Source organism: Sapajus apella, unplaced genomic scaffold, assembly GCF_009761245.1.
Source record: "Sapajus apella isolate SASKATOON/1434 unplaced genomic scaffold, GSC_monkey_1.0 scaffold2, whole genome shotgun sequence".
Taxonomy (NCBI): Eukaryota; Metazoa; Chordata; class Mammalia; order Primates; family Cebidae; genus Sapajus; species Sapajus apella.
The window spans coordinates 15,407,876-15,434,721 of NW_022436942.1; the positions used below are offsets into that span (position 1 = coordinate 15,407,876).

General features: G+C 33.6%; 1 pseudogene; it reads right to left on the reverse strand.

Moving 5' to 3' along the window:
* Window positions 1–5,988: 5,988 nt before the first annotated feature.
* Window positions 5,989–6,975, reverse strand: LOC116556690 (annotated as a pseudogene).
* Between the last annotated feature and the right edge of the window lie 19,871 nt (window positions 6,976–26,846).

The window sequence follows — 26,846 nt, forward strand, 5'->3', positions numbered from 1 at the left end:
TTGCCTTTTGGGTGACTGCAGTATGGTAGAGAAATCTATATCTGACTTCCTGGAGTGTAGCTCAAAAGATTATAATATGATAGAGAAACTTTGTATCCAACAGGCATGAATGGCAGAGTAGCAATAATTGAGTGAAAAGTTCAAGGAAATGGCTCTGCAGGATGTGTCATTGTTCGGGTACCAGAAGAGCCATATACCTATAAAACCCAGCTTCAGTATGAAAGTGGCTGAGAGAGGACTGCTGTAGCAATGTCTCAGTATGAAAGTGGTTAAGAGAGAACTGTTGTACTTTATGGAGGAGGCTGTGGTCAGTACAAGCAAAAATCAGAATGCAAATCCTTAAACACGTCAAGACTTAGATCATTTCAGTGTATGCAAAAAGGGTCGAATGCCAATGCTTATGTCATAGCAGCCAAACACAAACCAAAAGAGTAAAATTATACATCATCAAATCACAAAATAAGAGAAGCATCCCACCCCAATTAGGACTCCTCACTCAGCTCATGCCTAGATGTGGCTTGGAACTTAACTGCATTCCAAGAGAAAAGGCAGCTTTCTGAATATACTGAGATTAAGTTCATAATTTGACTTACTTTGAACATAATTGAAATATTGAGTGTCTACTATTTTCACTGATGTTAAATAAAAATAAATATATTAACTTTCCTTATCATAATGAGTCACTGATATCTAGAAATTCAGCTGAGTTTTTGGAAAACACATAATTTTATTTCATACCTATTTTTTTTCAACCAAAGTGCCTGGGAAACATATAAGGAGCACCTAGAGCAATGACTGGTTGAAATACAGAGTGATATAAACATTTTGGGAAAAGTTTGGCAGCTTTTTGAAAATGTGAAGTATGCATTTTATCATGTGACACAGCCATTTCACACCTAGATATTTATCCAAAATAAGTAAAAACATGTCTATACAAAGACTTTAAAATTATGTATTTTTAAATTTATAAATACAATTGTATGTATTTCTGTCGTACGGTATAATATTTTGATATATATATACATTGTAAAATGGCTAAAGTAAGCTAATTAACAAATGCTTAACCTCACATACTTGTTTGTTTTTGTGGTGAGAACGTTTAACTTTCATTCTCTTAGTGATTTTCAAGTATATGATACATTATTATTAATGATAGTCATCATATTGTATAATGAACCACTTGAACTTATTCCTTCTATCTAACTGAAATTTTGCATGTTTTGGCCAACATCTTACCAAGTCCCTCTTTCCCTGCAGCCCCTGATCACTGTCATTCTACTGTCTACTTCTATGGATTCATCTTTTTTAAGACTTTACATATGGCAGTATTTGTTTTTCTATGCCTGGCTTATTTTGCTGAACGTGATGCCTTCATTTGCAAAATAATGCCATCCATTATTTTGCAAATGACAGAATTTCCTTCTATTTTTAAGGCTGAATAGTATAGCATTGTGTTTATAACACATTGTCTTAGTCCATTCTTTCCTTGATGGACACTTAGGTTGAGAAATGTCTATTCTAGTCCTTTGCTCACTTTTAATTTTGGTTGTGTTGTTTTTACTTGCATTGTTTGAGTTTTTTATATCTACAAAAAGAATTTTAAGCAAATGCTGATAAAAACTTTATTCATAGCTCAAACTGGAAACAATCTAAATATCCATAAGCAGCTAAATGGATAAACATATTGTGGTATATTCATACAATACGATAATACCCATCAATAAATTATTGAGTTAGATGCAACTACATAGCTGAGTCTTAATTAGAATAAGTTAAAAAGGTAAGACAAGAAAATAGTACATAGGACCTGGCACGGTGGCTGATGTATGTAATCCCAGCACTTTGGGAGGCAAGGCAGGTGGATGACTTGAAGTCAGGCAGTCGAGACCAGCCTGGCCAACACGATAAAATGCTGTCTCTACTGAAAAATACAAAAAAATATGACAGGCCTGGTGGCACACATGTGTAGTGCCAGCTACTCAGGAGGTTGAGTCAGGAGAATCGCTTCAACTCAGGAGGCAGAGGTTGCAGTGAGCTGAGATTGCACCACTGCACTCCAACCTGAGTGACAGAATGAGATTCCATCTCAAAAAAAAAAAAAAGACAAAAGAAAAATAGTACATAGTATATAATTCTATTTTCTTACATTCTAAAAACTACAAACTAATTACAGTGACAGAAAATGTGTAAGAACAGGGAGTGTGGTGCAAGGAGGGGTGAGTTAGGAAAAGAAATACTTTGGGGAATGGCAAATTTATTGATTGTATTAACTATGGTTATGATTTCAAGTTGGTGTACATATGTCAAACCTAATCAGATTGTTCACTTTAAATGTATATACTTTACTATATATCAATTATATGTCAATCTATCAAAAAACTAAGACAAAGAAAAAACAAAAGTGAAATAAACATTTATGCAAAATTTTATGAAAGGCCTTATTTTAAGTAATTCAAAATTAATCTTTAAAGTAGAGGTGGGGCCATTTATTTGAGAAAGCTGTTTTGGCTCTTTAGATAAGAAACAATGTTGACTTCTACCAGGGTAGAAGTAAAATGGCAGTAAAAATGGACTAAGAGGAACAGGTTTGAGATGTTGTCTATATAATGCTTTCTTATCTTTGTTTTCAGAATATATCTCCTAAAATGACATGGTCTTCACTTACTAAAAGGTAGATATTTGTAATATTGTATGATATATTTTGTTAGGAAATGGTAGTTAAATGTCATATTTCTGGTAGGAAACTGATACAGAAATTGTGTTGGCATCCTCTGAATTATTTATTTTACTATCTTTGACATGTGTCTTTGACATGCATCTTTGACATAATATTCATTATTAATATCTCTTTACGTCAACATCAATATTAATTTAGGCTTACTCTAGAGGACTACTATGTCTATGAATGACTTTTCTCAGTTAGACTTTTATAATAATGTTCAGTGACATCCATTACAATACATTCTATCTCACGAAGTATGAATCAGGAAATTCTATTCAGAACTTATCACTGTATTTTACTTTATGGTTATTTTTATGTATATATATATATGTATATACATGTATGTATATGTAATTTCAATGATAAAAATTATCTGTGGTGTTATTCCTACTTAGGTGCATCAGTATTTGCAAGAAGCAATAAATTTTTAAGTATTAAAACTATTTTATTCTGCAACGTTATGCAACATTAAACTCTGAATGATGAGAATGCTCAATAGATGCATTATTCTTTAGTTGTTCTTGCACTAACACATTGGGGAGATGTCAAGATATTATAGACACAGGTCTTACAGGAAAAAATATGTTAAACATGTCTATACATGAGAAAGTGCTTTCTTACAGGCAAGGTGGCAATCAAACTATCACATAATACAAGTCACAAAACTTGGAACTTTTGAAATTATGAGTTAGTGTAAACTTTCTATTGCCATGAGATATTGGGATTAGTATTTCCTTAAACTCTTATTTTCAAATGAAATTACTAGAATTATTATATCCGCCCTGCTCTTCATCTCTAACATTGATTACTGCACAACCTAGCCTAATTTTTAGCATCTTATAGTTTCTATTCTCGCTGAAATCATAATTTTTTCTTTTACTTATTTTCTTTTTAAATTATAGTTTAGATTATGGGGTACATGTGCAGAAAGTGCAGGTTTGGTACATAGGTGTACATGTGCCATGGTGATTTGCTGCATCCATCACCCCATCATCTACATTAGGTATTTCTCATCATGCTATGCCTCCCTTAACCCCCATCCCCTAAAGTAAAAACTCAACCATGTCCTTCCTATGTAAATATCCTCATTTCCCCCCTATTTTCTCAGAAGAAAAGTAAAAATTCAGTCTGGACTCTTTTGTCTACACTGTCTCCTTATCTGATTCTTTGACATTCCACCCCCTTCTCCAAATTTTCACAATTCATAGTGGATGCCAGCTCTTCCATCCCTAGTTCTTCATCAAAGATGAATGTGAAGTCTCCTTAATAGCTATCAGTTCCTTGAAAAGTGAACCATGTTTCAATAATCGATTTCTCATACAGCTTACAACAGAGCTACAGTTTAACCCAGCAATCTCATTATTGGCTATATACCCAAAGGAATATAAATCATTCTGCCAAAAAGACATATACATTCATATGTTCATCACAGCACTATTCACAGTAGTAAAAATAGGGAATCAGTCTATGTGCCTATCAATTGTAGATTATATAAAAAGAAATGGCACATATACACCATGAACTACTACACAGCCATTAACAAAGAATAAAATCATCTCCTGTGCAGCAGCATGGAAGCAGCTGGAGGCCATTATCCTGAGAATTAATGATGAAACAGAAAACTAGGTAGCACATCTTCTCACAAGTGACAGCTAAACATTGAGCACACATGGATAAAACATGAAAATAATAGACATTGCAGACTAGCAGAGGCAGGGAGCTGGTAAATGAACTATCTATTTGGTACAATATTTACTACATGGGTGAGGGGATATGTACCTCAAACCTCAGCATTGCACAGTATACCCATGTAACATACCTGCACATGTACCTTCTGTATCTAAAATAAAAGTTGAAATAAAAAGAAATACATAATGTAAATTATCTGTTCTAAATTCTCTCTTTTCACAGTTGTTTATGGCTCTTCATTACTTTTCTAACTGATGATTTTCTTGGGTTCTATTTAATCTGATACTATCTTTGCTATACCAGTTTTTTTTTAATTCATATTTTTTGCTTTGTGTCGGTTTTTGTCACCTCATTATTTTCCATTTTTCAATATAGTTTTATGTGTTTCTTTGTTAGATGCATATATTTATGTTTGTTTCTGTTGTTTTCTTCTTTTGCTTATTTGTTTGTTATATTGGTTTTCAAATTTAATTTGAAGTTGTTTTTATAAATGAGTTTAGTGCATTTATATTTTTTATTAATTTTAATTTATTCTGATCATAGTTTGTGTTTTCTGCTTATCGTTTATTTCACTTCCTCTTTTCTTATATTTCGATATATTTTTTAAAGTTTCATATATTCTTTGTTTTATACTGTGATAGAATGGAATACTGTAAAACAGTATACTGTAGTTAAATGTTTTTGTTACATCTACAATTTACAATATTCTGAAGTCTGAAGTTATTCAGTGTCTTTATTCTCTACCTGACAAATATACACCTTGTCCTACTTTAACTATTCCGTTAAAATTTTACTTGTTATTATAGTTATTAAACTTTTATTTTACAAATCGTATTTTATTTATTTTTTTGTAATTGTAGTCATTTTATTTTACAGATTAAAAACAAACCCAAGAAAGTATACTGTATTTTGTTAGAAATAATTTTTGATATATTAAGTAATCATTTATTCACATATATAAGCTTATTATCATGAGAAAAAGTTTATAAAGAAGTTTTTTTGAGTGATTTTTGTTTTAATGAAATACATGTGCTACAGTTCCTTTTTAATAATTTTTAGAAGTATGTTTTGATGATAGCAGAAAATAAATATCAATATCAATTCTCTAACAAATCAGAGAAATAGAATTTTGATATTACCTTCAAAGTTAAAGATACCAGGCATATCTTAACTACTTCACAAAAAGACTATGGAGTTATGTAAAAGAGTAATGAGTAAAAGAGTAAAGGCATTTGAGGATTTTTCAAGTTCCAGATGACCGGACAGAAATTGTAGGCTGTTGGCTACAGAATGAATGATAGCCAACACTTAGGTTTTTATGCACTAGGCACTGTATGTAAACATTTACACATCACACCTCCTGATATGAGCTGTTAACCAATAAATGAGCTCGATTCAGGCATTAGAAACTATTAGATCATCAAGGCAATTTCTGTTTTATGGTTTTGTAGATACAGCAATATAAATACTGGTTTCCTAGGTTTGGCAACTATTAAAAACAGTTTTCAGAACTACACTAGGTTCTAATGATAGACGCACGAAGACTAGTTTTAAATTGCCTATCAGGACATAATAAATCCTGCAGAAGACTTAGCCTCTGTACACATAATCATAGGTTAACAGTTCTAAAAATTTGTGAACATTACATTAACAAGGAGCAATCTTAAAGAAAAAAAAACAATCTTTAAGAGGCACTCAGTTTCTTATAGGCTTCTTCAATGAATGTTCTTCGTCTGTGATGAATTATGAAGAATATCCAAGTTCTTTAGAAAACTTTCTGGTTTGGAATTAGTGCCAAAATTTCTTTCTGAAGGGTGGGTGTTTTGAGGGTTTTCTGAGAAAGTTCTGGAAGATGGAGTACGCCACTATTTATTTGATGCATCTGTTTTACCTTCTCTTTTTCTTCTTCCACCTTGCTTGCCAGAATTTGAATTTTGTTCTTTATGCTCTGAATATTCCCAGTCATTAACTCTGTGGTCTCTACCATTTTATATGTTTCCTGTAGTAATGCCAGAGGCTCTTCATTAGCTTTGTCTCGTGCCCTTTCTGCATTCTGCAGACTTGAAACATCAGTTAAATCTTCCATCATTTTGGGAGGGAATTTGACACCGTTGTAGCAATTGTTTCTTCAGAAAGTTGATACGGTATTGTAATTCTTCTTTTTTTTAATACTATTACTCAAAATTGTTGTTATTACTGATTCAATCATAGTCTGGAAATGGTCTCTGCTACTCTTTGAAAGAGGCTGCCAGGTTTTTCTCTTGTTGGATGCTATCTTTACCTGTTTTAGGTTAGTGTGCTTTGTTTGTCCTTCAGAAGACAGATCTTTCAGATGAATTACTTCCTTTCAATGTATTTCTAACCTTTTTCTTTCACAGAAGCATTTCCTCATTATCCTTTTTCTCTTTGGATTTCTTTTTAACTGTTGAGAGTTTTTCTTGGAAGCATTTGCTTTACCAGACATCTTGATCGAAACACAGTGCTAAAAATAAACAAACAAAAAAACAAAACAAAAAACTGATTCTTCTTGCACCCTTCTTAGAATAACTTCAGCCCAAACATTCTATGTTTTATTTTTCAATTGCAAAAGTTAACCAAATTTTCCAAAATAATGTATAAATTATTTATTACTCAGGTTGTAATATTTGTCTTGGTAAAATTGATTCTTTTTATTTTATTAGCATTGTTTTTTGAGACAGAGTCTCACTCTTGTTGCCCAGGCTGGAGTGCAGTGGCACAATCTTGGCTCATGGCAACCTCCCCCTCCCAGGTTCAAGCCATTCTCCTGCCTCAGCCTCCTGAGTAGCTGGAATTACAGGCATGTGCCAGCCACCACGCCTGGGCTAATTTTGTATTTTTAGTAGAGACGGAGTTTCTCCTTGTTGGTCAGGCTGATCTCATACCCCTGAGCTCAGGAGATCCACCAGCCTTGGCCTCTCAAAGTGCTGGAATTACAGGAATTACAGGTGTGAACCACCACACCCAGCCTTTTAAAATTTTTTTGTTTTAATTTTTGTGGGTCTATAGTAGGTATATATATTTATGTGTGTACGTGAGATGTTTTTGTATAGGCTTACAATGTAAAATAAGTACATCATGGAAAATTGGGTATCCATCCCCTCAATCATTTATTGTTTGTGTTATAAACAAATCAATTGCATTATTTTAATTATTTTAAAATGTATAATTAAATTATTGATGATAGTTACTCTGCGGTGCTGTCAAATAGTAGATATTACTCATTCTTCTGTTGTTTTGAATCCATTAACCATCCCTTCTCCCCATGCCAGTCACCTACTACCTCCCCAACCTCTGGTAAATAACCATTCTTCTACTCTCTACGTCAATGTGCTAAAATATTTTGATTTTTAGATCCTAGAAATGAGAATATGTGGTATTTGTCTTTTTGTGCCTGACTTAACTTCGTAATCTCAAGTTCCATATTCTTATGAATTTTTGGATTCCAGTGAGGGTGTGATGATGGTAAAGTCTCTATTTTTCTTTTCTTTCTTTTTTTTTTTTAACTGCCAACATTCTTACGCCCTTATTCTTAAATGATCATAATTAATAGCTCATGATTTTTGTTTAAATAATAGAGTAGATATCAACAGTTGAACTTGCAAATATCTTTTTAAATTTTATTTGTTTAACTCACAAAGGATAATGGTACATATTCATGAGTACATAGCAATGGTTCAATACTTACAATGTATATTGATCAGATCAAGGTAGTTAGCATATACATCATCTCAAACATTTATCGTTTCTTCGTGTTGGGGACATTCAATATCCTCCCTCTAGCTATTTGAAACTACATGTTATTATTAACTATAGTCATGCTACAGTGTTATAGAACACTAGAACTTACTCCTATTAAGCTGTAATTTTGTATTCTTCAACAAGCCCCTCTAATCATTAATTTTATATTTGTTGTTCTTTACCTCATCTGTTCCATTAGATCCTTATGAACATGCAGGGGAGAAAAAACATGTTATGAATAGAAATATTCGAAAATAATATTTGGAATGATTTTTGTGTGAAGATACCATGTAACAAAAATTTTTCATTGACATAATTTTTAATCAAAATAGAAAGCATGCTTTTTGTGTTTTCCTTTTGAAATCCGTCTTTGTTTTCCTAATTTATTTCCTCTTTTTCACAAAAATAATCATCTGAGGTTTGAAATATTTTGAAGACTCTTTTAAAAAGGGAACTTTATAAAAACATAGTTTTAGCTAATATACTGATAGACAAAGAAGAGGAAAAGGAGGAAAAAGAGAAAACTTTTTAAAAATGAAAACTTCAGTCATGTGTTAAAAGTAGGGGAAGAAAAGAAATTCTACAGTTGTGAGAATTATAAATTAAATTTGATTAATAATATTGATTGATCCAGTGAAGATCTTCTGTTAACTTGACATAAAACACTTTTAAGCAGAAAACAATTGGAATGCTAGGAATTGCTGTTAAGAAATAAAATAGAGTTGAGTCACATTAAAATGATTTCAAATGGGGCATTCCTTTGGTAATTTTAAATTGCCTTTGTGGCTGACAAGATCAAATGGGCTAGTCTGACCAGTTCTTTTTGTTCTGTCACTTTTTAATAGAATCAAGCGTCAGGGTTAGAGTAACGTTAAATGGTTCTTACCTCAGCTTTCTACTTAATGATGCTTTTAAAAAGCCTAATGCAGAAAATATGATTAGATTTTGCGTAGGTGCTATAAGAAGCAAAAATATGGTTTCACTGCTTAGACAGAGAACAAAAGGGAAGCTAAAATGTATTTAGATTGATAGATTTGTACTGTATTTTATTTGATCAAACTATTTAGATTTTACACTGAGAGCAGTTAAAATTTATTTGCCGTTTACTAGATAATTTTATTTCTCACAGAAGAACCAGGAATCCTATGCCTAAATTCTTTCCTCTGTATTTTGCTTTCTTTTCTCTCAAGTGCCATAACCTCATGTAGAATCTCGTAAGCAATGTATCACTTGACAAATCATATATTATAGTGTAGCTTACAAGCTATTATATTAACATGTCAGTTTCTTAATTCAGAATAAGCAATCAGGAAAAGTTTGGGAGCAGTGAGTAGTATATCAAAAAGATTCTGGAAGCTCAGAGATATAAAACATATTGCTCAAGGTTAAAAAAGGCAGTCTTCACAGAGCTGGGACATAAATCCATATCTTTCTGATTGTGCATCTTTAACATCAACACTTTATGGTTCTATAAGCATTTTATGTGTATATGGTGGTCTCTTCCTCCATGTTGAAGATTTCTTTGACCTGAGGGCTGGGTTTATTAACCTGTTAATCCTTCTTTTATGCACATAAGGTGCATGTAACACAATGCTTACACATACAGGGTACTTTTGTTCATTTCCATCTACATTTGTATCTTTCCTGACAAGGACCAGAAACAACAACAAAGCATATTGCTGAGAAGCTAGAGGGGCAGAGCAACGTGACAGAATAAAAGCAGAAATATCCAATTTTAACAATTCTCTACACACAGAGAAGAACTGTCACAGGAACCAAACCCAGGTGAGCAATCACAGTACCTGGTTTTAAGTTTGTATCAGTAAAAGAGGAATTGAAGAGGGCAGGAGAAACAGTATTGCATCACTGGTTCCACCCCTCCTCCATCTCTGGCCATCAGATGCAGAGAAAGTCTGAGTACTTGCAGGTAGAAGAGCGCAGTGACTGAGGAACTCTGCGTTGGACTCTGCAGCTCGGTCGCGGTGGAGAGCAAAGCTCTGCTGGACTCAGCCAGCACACACACACAGGGAGCATCTGGACCAGACCTAGCCAGAGGGAAATTGCCTGTACCAGTGGTCAGAAATTGAGTTTCTCAGCAAACCTCGTCACCTCAGGCCAAAGGGCTCTGGGGTCCTCGGTAAATCTGAAACTCAGTCTAGGACATAAGGACTGAAATTCCTCAGTAACTCCTAATGCTGAGCTGGGCTTACAGCCAGTGTATTAGTGTGGCATGTAACCTAAGGAAACACAAACTGGGGCTCCTAAGTGAGTGCTTGCACCACCCTACTCCAGCCTCAGACCGTGCAGCTCCTAGCAATGAAAGTGACTTCTTCCTTCTGCTTAAGGAAAGGACAGTGAAGATGAAAAAAGATTTTGTCAGGACATAGGCATAGGCAAGGAATTCATAACTAAAGCACCAAAAGCAATGGCAACGAAAGCCAAAATAGGCAAATGGGATCTAATTAAACTTAAGAGCTTCTGCACAGCAAAAGAAACTATCATTAGAGTCAACCAGCAACCAACAGATCAGGAAAAAATTCTTGCATTCTACCCACTGATGAAGGGCTAATTACCAGAATCTACAGAGAACCTAAGCAAACTTTCAAGAGAAAAACAGCCCCATCAAGAAGTGGGCGAGTGATATGAACCCAGCTTCTCAAAAGAAGACATTTATGCAGCCAACAAACATACGAAGAAAAGCTCATCGTCACTGGTCGTTACAGAAATGCAAATCAAAACCATATTGAGATACCATGTTATGCCCGTAAGAATGGCGATCATTAAAAATCAGGAGACAACAGATGCTGGAGAGGATGTGGGGAAATAAGAACGCTTTACACTTTTGGTGGGAGTGTAAATTAGTTCAACCATTGTGGAAGACAGTGTGGTGATTCCTCAAGGATCTAGAACTAGAAATACCATTTGGCCCAGCAATCCCATTACTGGCTATATACCCAAAGGATTATAAATCATTCTATTGGTTGAGGGTTTGTTATAAATAGCTTTTATTATTTTGAGATACGTTCCATCGATACCTAGTTTATTGAGAGTTTTTAGCATAAAGGGCTGTTGAATTTTGTAAAAGGCCTTCTCTGCATCTATTGAGATAATCGTGGTTTTTGTCTTTGGTTCTGTTTATGTGGTGGATTACATTTATAGACTTACTTATGTTGAATCAGCCTTGCATTACCGTGATTAAGCCTACTTGATTGTGATGGATAACCTTTTTGATGGGCTGTTGCCGTCATTTTGCCAGTATTTTTTTGAAGATTTTTACATCCATGTTCATCATGGATATTGGCCTGAAGAGTCTTTATAATGGAATGATTTATAATCCTTTGGATATATACACAGCTATGGGATTGCTGGGTCAAAAAGAATTTCTATTTCTAGATCCTGGAGAAATCGCCACACTGTCTTCCACAATGGTTGAACTAATTTACAACCCCAGCAACAGTGTAAAAGTGTTCCTATTTCTCCACATCCTCTCCAGCATCTGTTTTTTAAATGATTTTTTTAATGATTCAGATTTTTTAATGATTGCCATTCTAACTGGCATGAGATGGTATCTCAATGTGATTTTGATTTGCATTTCTCTAATGACCAGTGATGATGAGCATTTTTTCATATGTTTCTTGGCCTCATATATGTCTTCTTTTCAAAAGTGTCTGTTCATATCCTTAGCCCACTTTTAAATGAGTTTGTTTGTTTTTTCTTGTAAATGGGTTTTAGTTCTTTGTAGATTCTGGATATTAGCCCTTTGTCAGATGGGTAGATTGCAAAATTTTTTCCCATTCTGTTGGTTGCCGGTTCACTCTAATGATTATTTCTTTGGCTGTACAGAAGCTCTGGAGTTTAATTTGATCCAATTTGTCTATTTTGGCTTTTGTTGCCAATGATTTTGGTGTTTTATTCATGAAGTCCTTGCCTATGCCCATGTTCTGAATGGTTTTGCCTAGGTTTTCTTCTAGGGTTTTTATGGCATTGAGTCTTATCTTTAAGTCTTTAGTCCATGTGCAGTTAATTTTAGTATAAGATGTCCGGAAGGGGTCCAGTTTCTGCTTTCTTCATATTCCTAGCCAGTTTTCCCAACACCATTTATTAAACAGTAAATCCTTTCCCCATTGCTTGTTTTTGTCAGGTTTCTCAAAGATCAGATGGTTGTAGATGTGTGGCATTGCCTCTGAGGCCTCTGTTCTGTTCCATTGGTCTATATCTCTGTTTTGGTACCAGTACCATGCTGTTTTGATTACCGTAGCCTTGTAGTATCGTTTCAAGTCAGGTAGCATGATGCCTTTAGCTTTGTTCTTTTTGCTTAGGATTGATTTGGCTATGTACATTCTCTTTTGGTTCCATATGAAGTTTAAGGTGTTTTTTTTTCCAGTTCTGTGAAGAAAGTCATTGGTAGCTTGATGGGGATAGCACTGAATCCATAAGTTACTTTGGGCAGTATGGCCATTTTCACGATACTGATTCTTCCTAACCATGAGCATGGAATGTTTTGCCTTCTGTTTGTGTCCCCCTCTTATTTCCTTGAGCAGTGGGTTGTAGTTCTCCTTGAAGAGGTCCTTTACATCCTTTGTTAGTTGTATTCCTAGGTATTTTATTCTCTTTGTAGCAATTGTGAATGGGATTTTGCTCTTGATTTGGCTTTCTTTAAGTCTGTTATTGGTGTATAGGAATGCTTGTGATTTCTGCATATTGATTTTGTATCCAGAGACTTTGTTGAAGTTGCTTATCAGTTTAAAGAGATTTTGGGCTGAGACAATAGGGTCTTCTAGATACACAGTTATGTCTTCTGCAAATAGAGACAATTTGACTTCCTCCTTTCCTAATTGAATACCCTTTATTTCTTTTCCTTGCCGGAGTGCTCTGGCTAGAACTTCCAATACTATATTGAATAGGAGTGGTAAAAGAGGGCATCCTTGTTTAGTGGCGATTTCAAAGGGAATGCTTCCAGTTTTTGCCCATTGAGTAAGTGGAGGAATTCACTGCCCTGAAGGGAAGGAGAAAAACTTGGCTGGCTTCACCATCTGCTGATTGTAGAGCCGTAGAATCTTGAGTGAACGTAGATGGTAGCCAGGTAGTGGTTATAGAAGTCTGATATCCCTGAAATTTGAAGGATTATTAGTAGTTACTATGAGTAAGTATATGCCAATAAACTAGAAAATATACAGGAAATGTACAAATTCATAAGCACATACAACCTACTAAGTTTAAACTATAAAGAAATCAACAACTTGAACAGACCAATAACAAGTAATGAGATCAAAGCCACAATAAAATTTCCTAGTAAAGAAAAACCTGGGACCGGATGGCTTCACTGCTGAATTCTACCAGTCATTTAAAGAAGAACTTATACCAATCCTACTCAAAGTGTTCTGGAAAATAGAGTAGAAAAGATTTCCAAATTCATTCTATGAGACCAATATTACCTTGATGCCAAAACCAAACATGCATCAAAAAAAGAAAAGTACAGGCTAGTATATCTGATAAATATTAATACAAAAATTCTCAACAAAAAATAGCAAACAAAATTCAACAGTGTATTAAAAAGATCATTCATCATGACCAAGTGGGATTTTTCCCAGGAATGAATGCAGGGGTGGTAAAATAACTGCAGATCAATCAATGTGATATATCAATAGAATAAGGGGAAAATACATGACAATTTATATTGACATTGCAAAAGCATTTGATAAAATTTAACATCACTTCATGATGACAAAAAAAACCCTTAAAAACCTAGGTATAGAAGAAACATACCTCAACATAATAAAAGCCACGCATGACAGACTCACAGCTGTTATCATCCTGAATGCAGAACGCCTAAAAGCCTTTTCTGTAAAATCTGGAACGTGACAAGGGTGCCCACTTTCACCACTGTTGTTTAACAAGTCCAGGCTGGAGCAATCGGACAAGATAAATAAATAAAGGAGATCCAAATTGGAAAGGAAGAAGTTAAAATATCTTTCTTTGCAGATGACCTGATCTTATATTTGGAAAAACCTAAAGACACCACCAGAAAAGTATTAGAACTGATAAATTCAGTTAAGTTCCAGGATACAAAATCAACATAAAAAATCAGTAACATTTCTATATGCCAACAGTGAACACTCTGAAAAAGAAATTAAAAAACTAATTCTATTTACAATACCCACAAACAAAATTAAATACCTAGAAATTAAAGAAATGAAAGATCTCTTCAATTAAAATGATAAAATACTAATAACAGACATTGGAGACAACACAAAAAATATAAAGTGATTCCATGTTCATAGATTCGGAGAATCAATATTGTTATAATGTACATTCTACCCAATTAATACACAGATTCAGTACAATCTCTATCAAAATCCTAATGACATTATTCACAGAAATAATACAAAACTATATTAAAATGTATGTAGAATCACAGAAGACCCAGAATAGCCAAAGCTACTCTGAGCAAAAAGAACAAAACAAAAGGAATCACAGTTTCTGACTTCAAATCATACTGCGGAAAGTAACTAAGACAGCATGGTACTGGCATAGAAAACACAAACAGACCAATGGAACGGAATAGAGAACCCAGAAACAAATCCACACACCTATAGTGAATTCGTTTTTGACAAAGGTTCCAAGAACATACACTGGGGAAAATATAATTTCTTTAATATGTGCTGCTGGGAAAACTAGATACTCATATGCAGAAAAACGACACTTGATCCCTATCTCTTGCCATGTATAAAAATCAAAATGGATTAAAGACATAAATCTAAAACCACAACCTATGAAACTACTATAAGAAAACATTGGGGAAATATCCATGACGTGGTGTGGGCAAAAAATTTTGAGCACTGCCAGACAAGCAAAGTCAATAAAAGCAAAATTGGACAAACGGGATCACATCAAGTTAAAACGCTTCTGCACAACAAAGGAAACTATCAGCAAAGTGAAGAGACAACCCACAAAATAGAAAATATTTGCAAACTACTTGTTGGACAAGGCGATAATAACCAGAATGTATAAGGAGCACAACCAACTCTATTAGGAAAATCTAATAACCTGATTTAAAAATAGGCAAAATATCTGAATGATCCGAATAGACATTTTTCAAAATAAGACCTACAAATGGCAAACAGGCATATGAAAAGACGCTCAACATCATTGATCATAAAGAGAATGCAAATCAGCACTACAATGAGATATCATCTCATCGTGGTTAAAATGGCTTATACCCAAAAGATAGGCAATAACAAATGCTGGCAAGGGTGTGGAGAAAAAGTATAGTTGTACATGATGGGGATGTAAATGAGTACCACCACTATGGAGAATGGTTTTCAGGTTCTCCCCAAAACTCAGAATAGAGCTATCATATAATGCAGCAATCCCACTACTGGATATCCAAAACGAAGAAAATCAGTATATAGAAGAGATACCTTCACTTTCATGTTTGTTGCAGCACTATTCATAATTGTCAAGATTTGGTGGCAACCTAAGCATCCATCAAAAGATGAATGGATGACAAAAATGTGGTACATATACACAATGGAGTACTGTTTAGCCGTTAAAAAAAAATGAGCTCCTGTCATTTGCAAAACATGGATAAAACTGGAGGTCATTATGTTAACTGAAATAAGCCAGGCACAGAAAGACAAACACCCTGTATTCTCACTTACATGTTGGATCTAAAAATCAAAACAATTGAACTCATATAGATATGAAGTAGAAGAATGGCTCCTAGAGACCCGGAAGGGTAGTCGGGGATGAAGAGGAGATGGAGATTGTGATTGTTAATGGATACCAAAAAAAAAAAAAAAAAAAAAAAAGAATAAACCTAGTATTTGATAGCAAAATAATGATGATTAAATTGTACATTTTTAAATTACTAAAAGAGTAAATTGAATTGTAACACAAAGGATAAATACTTGAAGGAACTGATACTCATTTTTCACAATGTGATTATTACATATTGCATGACTGTATCAAGAATATCTTATGTACCCCATAAATATATCTACCTACTATGTGCCCACAGAAATTAAAAATTTAAACAAAAACCTACGCTGACTATGTTTAAAAGATGAAACGTCTTGGACTTTAAATCTTTGCATTTGCATGGGGGAAAGAAGAAAATTTTTATTCTTTTCTGAATACATCTCATTGAACAGTCTACTCTTCATTGCTTTTCTGTTGCCAACTTGTTTATCTGTTGGAACAAAACTGATAAGTAGATAGGAGTTAAGTTTAAATAATAATGTTTATTTTTATTTTTTAATTCTATGTGGCAAGATATCAAGTAATAAATAATAAGTATAATTCAAGTTTATACGCTACATTATAATTTATAAAGTGCATTGAAATGCATATCTGTTTGCTTCTCAAATTCTTAAGTGCTTACAGGAGTATTAATTTTATTCTTAATTTTCAAATATATAAATCAAATTTATATACATATAACTTACCAAAGTTTACATCACTGGAGAGTGGCAGGTCTTAGATGAGATCTTTTGGTTCACATGTCAGAGTTCTTTTAATGTCTTTAATTCTTCAGAGGAAAGACATGGTAATGACTTTTTGACATGATATTAATATTGAATATTATATTGGAAATATGAGTTGCCTGAGGTGAAGGCCTATACTTTTTATTTAAATATTTTATGGTTGCTTTTTGATAGAAACTCAGCTAAGGACAAGTTAACTCTGTATCCTGGTTAAGGCTAAATTCCAATCTTGAAGTAGCCTTTTAAATTGAATTAACTTTAAAAAATAAATTTTGGATAATAATTTATGAGAAAATATAGTGGGTCAGAGATCTTTTGAGAATAATTTACTCTCATCTGAAATGAGATACACAAGATAGGACGACATCTTTAGAATGATGTTATATACAGATACCATGCTTGGAGCGCCTGTACTTTATGATGATAAAGAGCATCTCAGGTATTCATGATGAAACTTAGGTCTTAGATAGTTTTAAACATTTCAAATCAACCAGTTGTATACTAACCTTAACTCAGATACTGTATTACGTGAGATAGGAAGTAGCCCTTACTTTTTAAATAAGTTGTGTCATAGCTTCCTTCTAAAAATACCTGAACTGATAATATCAATTATTTCTTGAAATAAATAAAAATGAAAAACAAACCCTGAGTCCTTAATTACATGGATGAGTTTCTAAAAATAATTTTTGATCTATTTTAGAAAGCATATACATATGTTCTGTGATATAAATTAAGATTTCTTTGCTGAAATATTAATGTTTTTACAGCAATACAAGAGTTTTGTTAATATTGCTTATCTTACCAGATTGGCCATACAACTCCATATTTAATTTGAGTTTGGTCACTTAAAGCACTAGCCTTAGTGAGATACAAAGATAAAATACCAAAGAAACTCTTAAAAGATATTTAGGATTTATATGACCATAATATTCAAATGAAATTCACATTAGACTAAAAATTTTTTCTTCAAAATGTAGTTACTTATGAAAACCTAAGAATTTTATGAAGTTGAAAAGGAGACATTTTAAAATAAACATTTGTTTAAACTCAAAGGCATTTTAATTTTAATTTCCAGTTATGTTGGTTCCGATTTGGAAGCTATCATTCATAATGCAGATTTTCAATGACAAGCTGTTTTATTTTTCCTGACACACTTGGACTAAATTGAGTTGAACTAGATTCTAGTTGAAATATCTTGTCCTTTATTTTTAATGTATAGGAATATATGTGAAAGCTAAACCACCACTGAAGGAAATGAGTAAAGGGAAGTGGGTTGATAAGTAAAAGCAGATTTTCACTGTTATATTGAAGCTTGCATCACTGTGGTTAAATGGTATGGCTTTTGGTCTCTAGCACTGATTAATATTGATGAAGACGTGCATCCCATTTTCCTATTAGGCTTTATGTATTTTAACCATAAGCTTTTAATTTTTTATACCCCTTAGATTATTAATAGCTTTCTTGTATACTTTATTTAATAACAAATGTAAAACATCATTTTCAAAGCATGTGTATATTCAATATTATCCTCTGCTTTGGCCATTTTCCTTTCTCCCAATTTTTCTCTGTATTTATTTGTGTCTTTCCTTTATTTATTATGATTATTTTATTAAATTCTTTGTGTAGCTTCTGTTCATTTCTTGGAATATTTTTATTAAGGTAATTAATTGGCTTTTCTTATACCAAGCTTTATGGTTTGGCATATTATCATGTGAGGTATTTTCATTGACCACTCACTTTTTTTTTTTCAGATGCAGCTTTGCTCTTGTTGCCCAGGCTGGAGTGCAGTGACACAATCTCAGCTGACTGCGATCTCTGGCTCCTGGGTTCAAGGGATTCTCCTGCCTCACTCTCCCAAGTAGCTGGGATTACAGGCATCCACCACCAAGCCTGACCAATTTTTTAATTTTATTTTTTAGTAGATATGGGGATTCACCATGTTGGCCAGGCTCACTTTTTTTTTTTTTTTTTTTTTTTTTTTTTTTTGAGTCGGAGTTTCGCTCTTGTTACCCAGGCTGGAGTGCAATGGCGCGATCTCGGCTCACCACAACCTCCGCCTCCTGGGTTCAGGCAATTCTCCTGCCTCAGCCTCCTGAGTAGCTGGGATTACAGGCACGCGCCACCATGCCCAGCTAATTTTTTGTAGTTTTTTAGTAGAGACGGGGTTTCACCGTGTTGACCAGGATGGTCTCGATCTCTTGACCTCGTGATCCACCCGCCTCGGCCTCCCAAAGTGCTGGGATTACAGGCTTGAGCCACCGCGCCCGGCCTCACTTTTTACATACATTTTTTTCAGATGAATCTCCTAGATAACTTTGCCATTGCCAATACTGATAGATTTTCTTTATCTTCATTACTAAAACCGCCATTGTAGTTGCTTGTCTAACATTACTCGACAGCACTTCCGATCTTCTGGTCAATGAAGAATTGCACTCTGTTCATCATGCCTGTCTCTTCACTGCATCTCTGTTACTTCCTCCTTCATCATCATTCACCCCTTGTCTAGTGTAGCTGACTGTGTCATACAGAAAGCTGTTGATTCCAAATAAAATTAACCGGACTGACTTAAGCATGTAGGAGCTGTTACTCTTGGTAGTCATTGGGCTCTGCTGCAGACAGAGCTTGTGCAAAGTGTCTTCTATTTCAAAGTTTTGTAGGTTATTTCCTTTGGAGGATGATTCTGGAAATGGAATAAAGTGGAGAAGCAAACATATTTATGTTTTTACTTACGTTACCACTTTTCCCTAGAAATCTTTCTTTGCTGTTCGAAAAACAAAAGTACTTCGTAGCTTTAAGATGTTAATTTTTAAAATACTTTAAGCTTTTAAAAAACATGATTTCCCACTTTGTTGTTAAGCCATTTCCTTGGTCCTTTCTCTTCCTCTGTCTATTGGCAAAAAATAGAATTTCTAAAGTGTATTGTATGTTTTTGCTAGTGGTATAAGCTAAAATTCCATGTTCTAAAACAAGTATTTGTAAAGCACTGACTTCTAGAAATTATATACAGAAATTACCTCACTCAGCATTTTGAAATGCTCTCTCAGAGGCCTCTAAACTGTGGAAACACTTTGCGGCGTCATTATGCTTATACTTCACTAGTTTAGAGTAATAATTAGTTGACTTTTCTCATTTACATTTTAGATGAAGAGTATATTTAATAGCAAAACAAAAACCACTTCAACAAAACATGACATTGTATCCTGTCCTAACCATTTCCAAAGTGAAATAAACCCAGCTATAGTTTTTCACTTGTCATTTGATTTGATGTATTAAAGAATGATCTTCATCATTTATGATGATTTCAGTAGAATTGTTTGGGCTTCTGAAATAATAGATTTGGTGGAATTCACAATAAATATTAAGCATGATGCTAATCATCATAAAGTAGAGTAAGCAACTGTCTATTGGAAAATCTTGAAGCACAATAGAACATTTTCAAGATAACTCTGAACTGTGGAAAGAGATAAGAGATAGTATGCATGTCTATATGTGCTATATGAAGTAAAAATAATTATGGCAATTAAGATGCTAGAAAAATGTGGTGTGGCTCTCAATTGAGGCATTTCTTTTTTTTTCCATTTATTTATTTTATTGCATTTTAGGTTTTGGGGTACATGTGAAGAACATGCAAGATTGTTGTATAGGTACACACGTGGCAGTGTGATTTGCTGCCTTCCTCCCCATCACCTATACAGTACCTCTGGCCATCACTATGGTATTTCTTTCAGATCTCCCCATCTTGTTTTTCTGAAGAAGTTAAACAAATCACAGATTGTTCTTATGAGGATTATGATATCACAGGAATATAAAGCACGTGCACATAGAAACACCTACAGGTAGATAAATTTTGTAACAAAAGTATAAATATACATATTAATATTTGGAGATGGTAGAAGCATATTCATTTGAAAAGAGAGGGTGTGCCAAATTACAAACGTAGAAGTCTGAGGTGTATATAAAAGCCACCAAATACTTTGCTTTAATTGGAACATGGAGATACTGAAGCAGAGATGTTTGAACAAGAGTTAAAGAATAGCTCACGGCTAAAATGCAAAAGGCTTTTGGAAAACTTCCATCTTTCATTTATGTTCTGTTTCTTGTTTTCACTTTTACTTTAGTATCATGAATATGTGCTACTCCATTGGTAGCATTTAACATAAATACCAGGAAATCCACTTGCTAAGGGACTGCAAGGACAAAAGTAAACCTCACCTTTTTATATAGCCAACCAGATATAACCCACTATGCACGTTTTCAAGATAAACAATAACTAGTTCTCAGCAAAGAGGACATGACAGTACCGTTAGTCACACATAGTTTATTTTTAATTTATCTGGTAATTGGGGTGACCATCTGTGTTAGTTAATTGGCTTGATCCAAGGGGAGACACAACCTTCTCCTATCTTTATTATAGGAGGTAGTTTTACAACTTGGAGCAAGGTGCCCACTGAAGTTAGGCTCTGCTCTTTCATGGAAACTAGGAGAGATGCTCTCTTCCTTTATACATTTCAAAGACATGGCTCCCAGGTTCTGGAGAAATACATACTTGCATCATAAAGGTGATAAAAGACCAGCTGACAAAAGGCATATTCAATCTTCAAAAGGATTTATATACATCAGAAAGAGTTAAGAAAGTACTCAAGTTTTCCAAGATAATTCTCTGACAAGAAAAAGTGAGAGAAATCTCTTCCCCCTTTTCACCAGGAAGAATTAAGCCTCTTGTTTTCAATTTATATTTATCCTTAGAGTGTTTATTTATTATTCATTTATTTATATATTCTAATAAATAAAAATAACTTTAAATAAAAATGTTAAAAATTTAAATGAAAAACATTAAAAATTAAAATATATATATTTGTATGTCTCAACTATAAGGTATTGTTCCCAATACTGAAAATAAATTGTGAATTTGTTTTACATAAGCTAGGGTAGCAGCAATTATTAATAAAAACAAAGGCCTTAACCTAATATTGGTTCTCCTGACAATGCTTATTGTGATCTTCAGTTTGCATTTGAATTAATCGACCATGGTCAACTAAAAGAATAGATGAAGCTGATGTGCCATGAGTTCTTTGTTCCTTCTAATGTAAAAAAATAAAGAAAGAAAGAATACAAGGACACCAGAGATCAGTGATTTGTGATACTGGAACTGTACACTGTTAAAAAGAAATTAAAAGCTAAATGAACAAAGAACAATTTATCAAGCTCAAAAGTGGCAATTTCTGTCGCTCTATGAAGCGAAGCTAGCAGTGACATGCAGAACATGACTGCCTAATTAACATTACATCAGCAGGTGCATTTCTTTATGCAATTACATTTTGCTGAACATACTAAACCTTACTACTGAGATACCTTGATACAGATCAAATTATCTTAAAATCTATTACTATATTGTATTTACTGTGTCATTGTTGAATGTATTTCAAAAACTACAAAATTAAATTTCATAAAATGAAACATATTTTCTCAGCCTAAAATTCAACATAATATCTATAAAGCAGTGGAGTCCAAAATATATTGCAAGCATTTATAATGTTTATCTTTATCATGTGTGCCTTATGTACTGAACAGTTACTATTTGTTGCCAGCTCATTAAAAATGTATTTACCACTAGCATCAAAATATGTAGCAACAGGCAAGTCTTTCAAAATATTTCTTTAAAAACTTATGCATTGGTACAGGGCCAAAAGCATCCCCAAAGAGTGTTTGGAAATGCAAAAGCCATTTTATGCCAGAAATTATTCAAAATTTAATTCTCTGACAGAGAGAACAATTTAGTTCATTGTACTATTCGCATTACCAAGCACAGTGCCTTGAATTAACAGAGTCTCAATACACATTATTAAATAAATAAAAAATGAAACAAAAACAAAAGCGTGGAATTGATTCTTGTAAGTATGTCAGTAAAATGTTTAGTTTTTATTAAATAAAAGTTAAAAATAATACTCATAAATTACTTATAAGATTAACCCTATTCCCTACACGAAAATAGACAAAAATGTAAATGTGAAAAATAAGAAAAAAGGTAGATGAAAGCAATGTTGATTTTTAATCTAAGATTTCGAATCACGTTTTGTGTGTTTAAACAATTACATTGCTTTTCAATAAAAATTCTTCAGTGGTAGTCTGATACTTTAATTTTTTTATTTGCAATAAAATTATTTCTCAACAGAAAATGATGACATTGGATCTTTGAGCTAAAGGGATAGATGCTAATACTAGAAATTTTTTAGATCAAGAGTTGCAGCCTCAAATATTTGAACTCCTAAAAGTTCAATGGAGGTGTTTCAGTGAATTTGTGAAATCTGTGAAATTGTATGCAATATTTTGAATTTATATATAGATTAATTTATATGTATTTGTGTGTATGCATATATATACATACATGCTAGATACAGGTGTGTGTGTGTGTATGTGTATATATATATACACATACACACACACATATATATATATAGACACACTGTTGGGGGTTGGGAATTTTAATAGCATCTATTATTAATTAAAATATTTTATTATTTCTAAAATCAGGCCTGTGGTCTTCAAAGTATAGTCCCTGAGCAGTGGCATTAGCATACCAAAAATATGCTAGAAATGTGTCTTGTTAGGTCCCACTCAAGAGCTAGTGAATAAAAAACTGCAGGTGAGGCCCAGTAATATGTGTCTTAACAAGCCTTCCAGATTACTCTGAGGAATGCTAATATCTGAAAATCACTGTTCTCTTACTAAGTAATTCATAACTCTAGATTCAAATTTCAATTTGAATTAAAGCAGAAATACAAATCCCAGAACAGATATTGAATCAATGAAATCATAATCCAGACAGGTAAGGAAAGTGAGGCCCAAACATTTATATCATTTTAAAGTTCCCCACTGGCTTTAATTTGCAGTGAATGCTGAAAACCACTGGTCTTGTTAAATATCATTTTTGTTGTAACAGCTAACATTTCTTATCCTACGGTGAAATATCAGAATTCTTTTAACAACACTCCTACCCACCCATACATGATCAGGCTTAGATGAACACAGTACATATTTGAATGTCCAGATATCTAGAAGTTATAAATTACCTTGCAAAATGTTAAAAATTACTTTTCTTTCTGGACAAACATCTTCATAATGACAAAACCAAAATATTTCAGTAAACCTGTTGTTTTCAAGTTTTACTAATGTTACATTGAACACCTACTTTCTGCAAGAGCCTACAAACACTCTTACAATTTCTATGCATAACAATACTAAAGAGGAGGCAATAGTCCCATTTAATGTTTTTAAAAAGATTTTAGCTATTACTTTTTTACACTTGTATTTTAGGTTGAGGGGTATACATTCAGGTGTGGTACATAGGTTAACTCCAGTTAAAGGGGTTTGTTATACAGATTCTTTCATCACCCAGGTACTAAGCCTATTCCTCATAGTCTTTTTTTCCTACTTCTACCCCCTTCACCCTCCATCGCGTCAACCCCAGTATCTGTTGTTCCAGTGTCTGTATGTATCCATGTGTTCTCATCATTTAGCTCTCACTTATAGGTGAGATTATGTAGTATTTGGTTTTCTTTCCCTGTGTTAGTTTACTAAAGATAATGGCATCCAGTTCCATTCGTGTTATTATAAATGAAATGATCCCACTCTTTTTTATGGCTGCATTGTGTTCCATAGTGTGTATGAACCACATTTTTTTAATCCATTCTATCATTAACAGGCATTTAGGTTGATCCCATGCCTTTGCTATCATGAATGGTGATGGAATAATCATACATGTGCATGTATCTTTATGTTACAGTGATTTATATTCTTTTAGTTATATACCCAATAATAGGATTGCTGGGTCAAATGGTAGTTCTGTTTTTTTGCTCTTTGAGGAATTGTCAGACTATCTTTCATGATAGTTGAACCAATGCCACCAACAGTATCTAAATGTTTCCTTTTCTCTGCAATGTCAACAACATGTTTTTTGTTTTTGTTTTTACTTTTTAGTAATAGCTATTTGACTGGTGTGAGATGGCACCTCATTGTGGTTTTGGTTTGCATTTTTCAAATGATTAGTGATATTGAGCTTATTTTCATATGCTTGTCGGCTGCATGTATATTTTGTTTTGAAAAGGGTCTGTTCATGTCTTTTGTCCACTTTTTAATGGAGTTGTTTGCTTTTTCTTATAAAGGTTTTTAAGTTTCTAATAGATGCTGGATATTAGACCTTTTTCAGATGTACAATTTGCAAAATTTCTCCCATTCTGTAGTATGTCTGTTACTCTGTTGATAGTTTATTTTGCTGATCAGAAACTCTTTAATTTAAATAGAGACTATTTGTCAGTTACTTTTTTTGTTGCAGTTGTTTCTGGCATCTTTGTTATGAAATCTTTGGCTTTTCCTATGTGCAGAATGATATTGCTTAAGTTACCTTCCAAGGTTTTCATAGTTTTGGGTCGTACATTTAAGTCTTCATGCCATTTTGACTTGATTCTTGAATATGATGTAAAGAAAGGAGTACAGTTTCAATCTTGTACATATGGGTAGTCAGCTTTCCCACCACCATTTATTGAATGGTGGGGTATTCTCTTCTACATTGCTCGTTTTTTTTCAGTTTTGTTAAAGATCAGATGGTTATAAGTGTGTAGCAGTATTTCTAAACTCTATATTCACTTCTGTTGGTCTATGTCTGTTATTCTACCAGTACCATGCTGTTTTGGTTACTAAATCCCTGTAGTAAAGTTTGATGTTGGGTAACATGATGACTCCAGCTTTGTTCTTTTTGCATAGGATTGTTTTTGCTATACAAGATGTTTTATGGTTCTATATGCATTTTAAAATAGTTTTTATTACTGTAAAAATGAAGAATGTCATTGATAGTTGGATAGAAATAGCATTGAATTTGTAAATTGCTTTAGGCAGTATGACCATTTTAACAATATTGATTCTTTCTATCCATAAGCATGAAATATTTTTCCATTTGATTATGTCATCTCAGATTTCTTTGAACAGTGTTTTATAATTCTCATTGTGGAGCTTTATTACCTCTCTTATCAGCTGCATTCTTAGGTATTTAACTAATTTTCCAGCAAATGTGAATGGGATTGCATTATTAAATTGGCTCTTGGCTTGGCTGTTTTTCATATATAAAAATGCTGCTAATTTTTGTACATTGACTTTGCATTCTAAAAATGTGCTGAAGTTGGTTATCACATCAAGAAACTTTGAGCAGGGACTATGAGATTTTCTAAATACAGAGTCATATCATCTGCAAACCAAGATAATTTGACTCTACCCTTTCTATTTGGATGCCTTTATTTCTTTCTCTTGCCTGATTGCTCCAGCCAGAACTTTCAATACCATGTTGAATATAATTGGCAAGAAAGGGCATCTTTGTCTTGTGCTGGTTTTCCAGGGGAATGCTTCCAGCTTTTGCCTATTCACTGTGATGTTGGGTGTGGTTTTGTCATCTATGGTTTTTATTATTTTGAGGTATGTACCTTTAATCCCTAGTTTATTGAAAGTTTTTAACATGAAGGGATGTTGAATTTTATGAAAATCCTTTTCTGCATTTATTGAGATAACCATGTCGTTTTTGTCTCTAGTTCTGTTTATGTGATGAATCGTATTTCTTGATTTGCACCAACCTGGCATCCAGGGTTAATACCTTGTTGATCATAGTAGATTAGCTTTTTTGATGAACTGCTGGATTCATTTTGCCAGTATTTTGTTGAGTATTTTTTGCATTAAAGTTCATCAAGGATATTGGCCTGAAGTTTTCTTTTTTTTTTCACGTGTCTCTCCAGGATTTAGTATTAAAATGGTGCTGGACTCACAGAATGAATTGAGGAGGATTCCCACATCCTCAGTTTTTCAAATAGTTTCAGTTAAAATGATACAAGCTGTGTTTTGTATCCAAATACAAGCAGAATTTGGATGTGAATCCATCTGGTCTTGGGCTTTTTATATTGGTAGGCTTTTTATTACTGACTCAAGTGTGTTATTGGTATGTTTTGGTATTTAATTTCTTCTTAGTTCAGTATTGGGAGGGTGTATATGTATTGGAATGTTTTTTTTGTTTTGTTTTGTTTTTTGAGACAGAGTTTCACTCATGTTACCCAGGCTGGAGTGCAATGGCGCGATCTTGGCTCAACGCAACCTCCACCTCCTGGGTTCAGGCAATTCTCCTGCCTCAGCCTCCTGAGTAGCTGGGATTACAG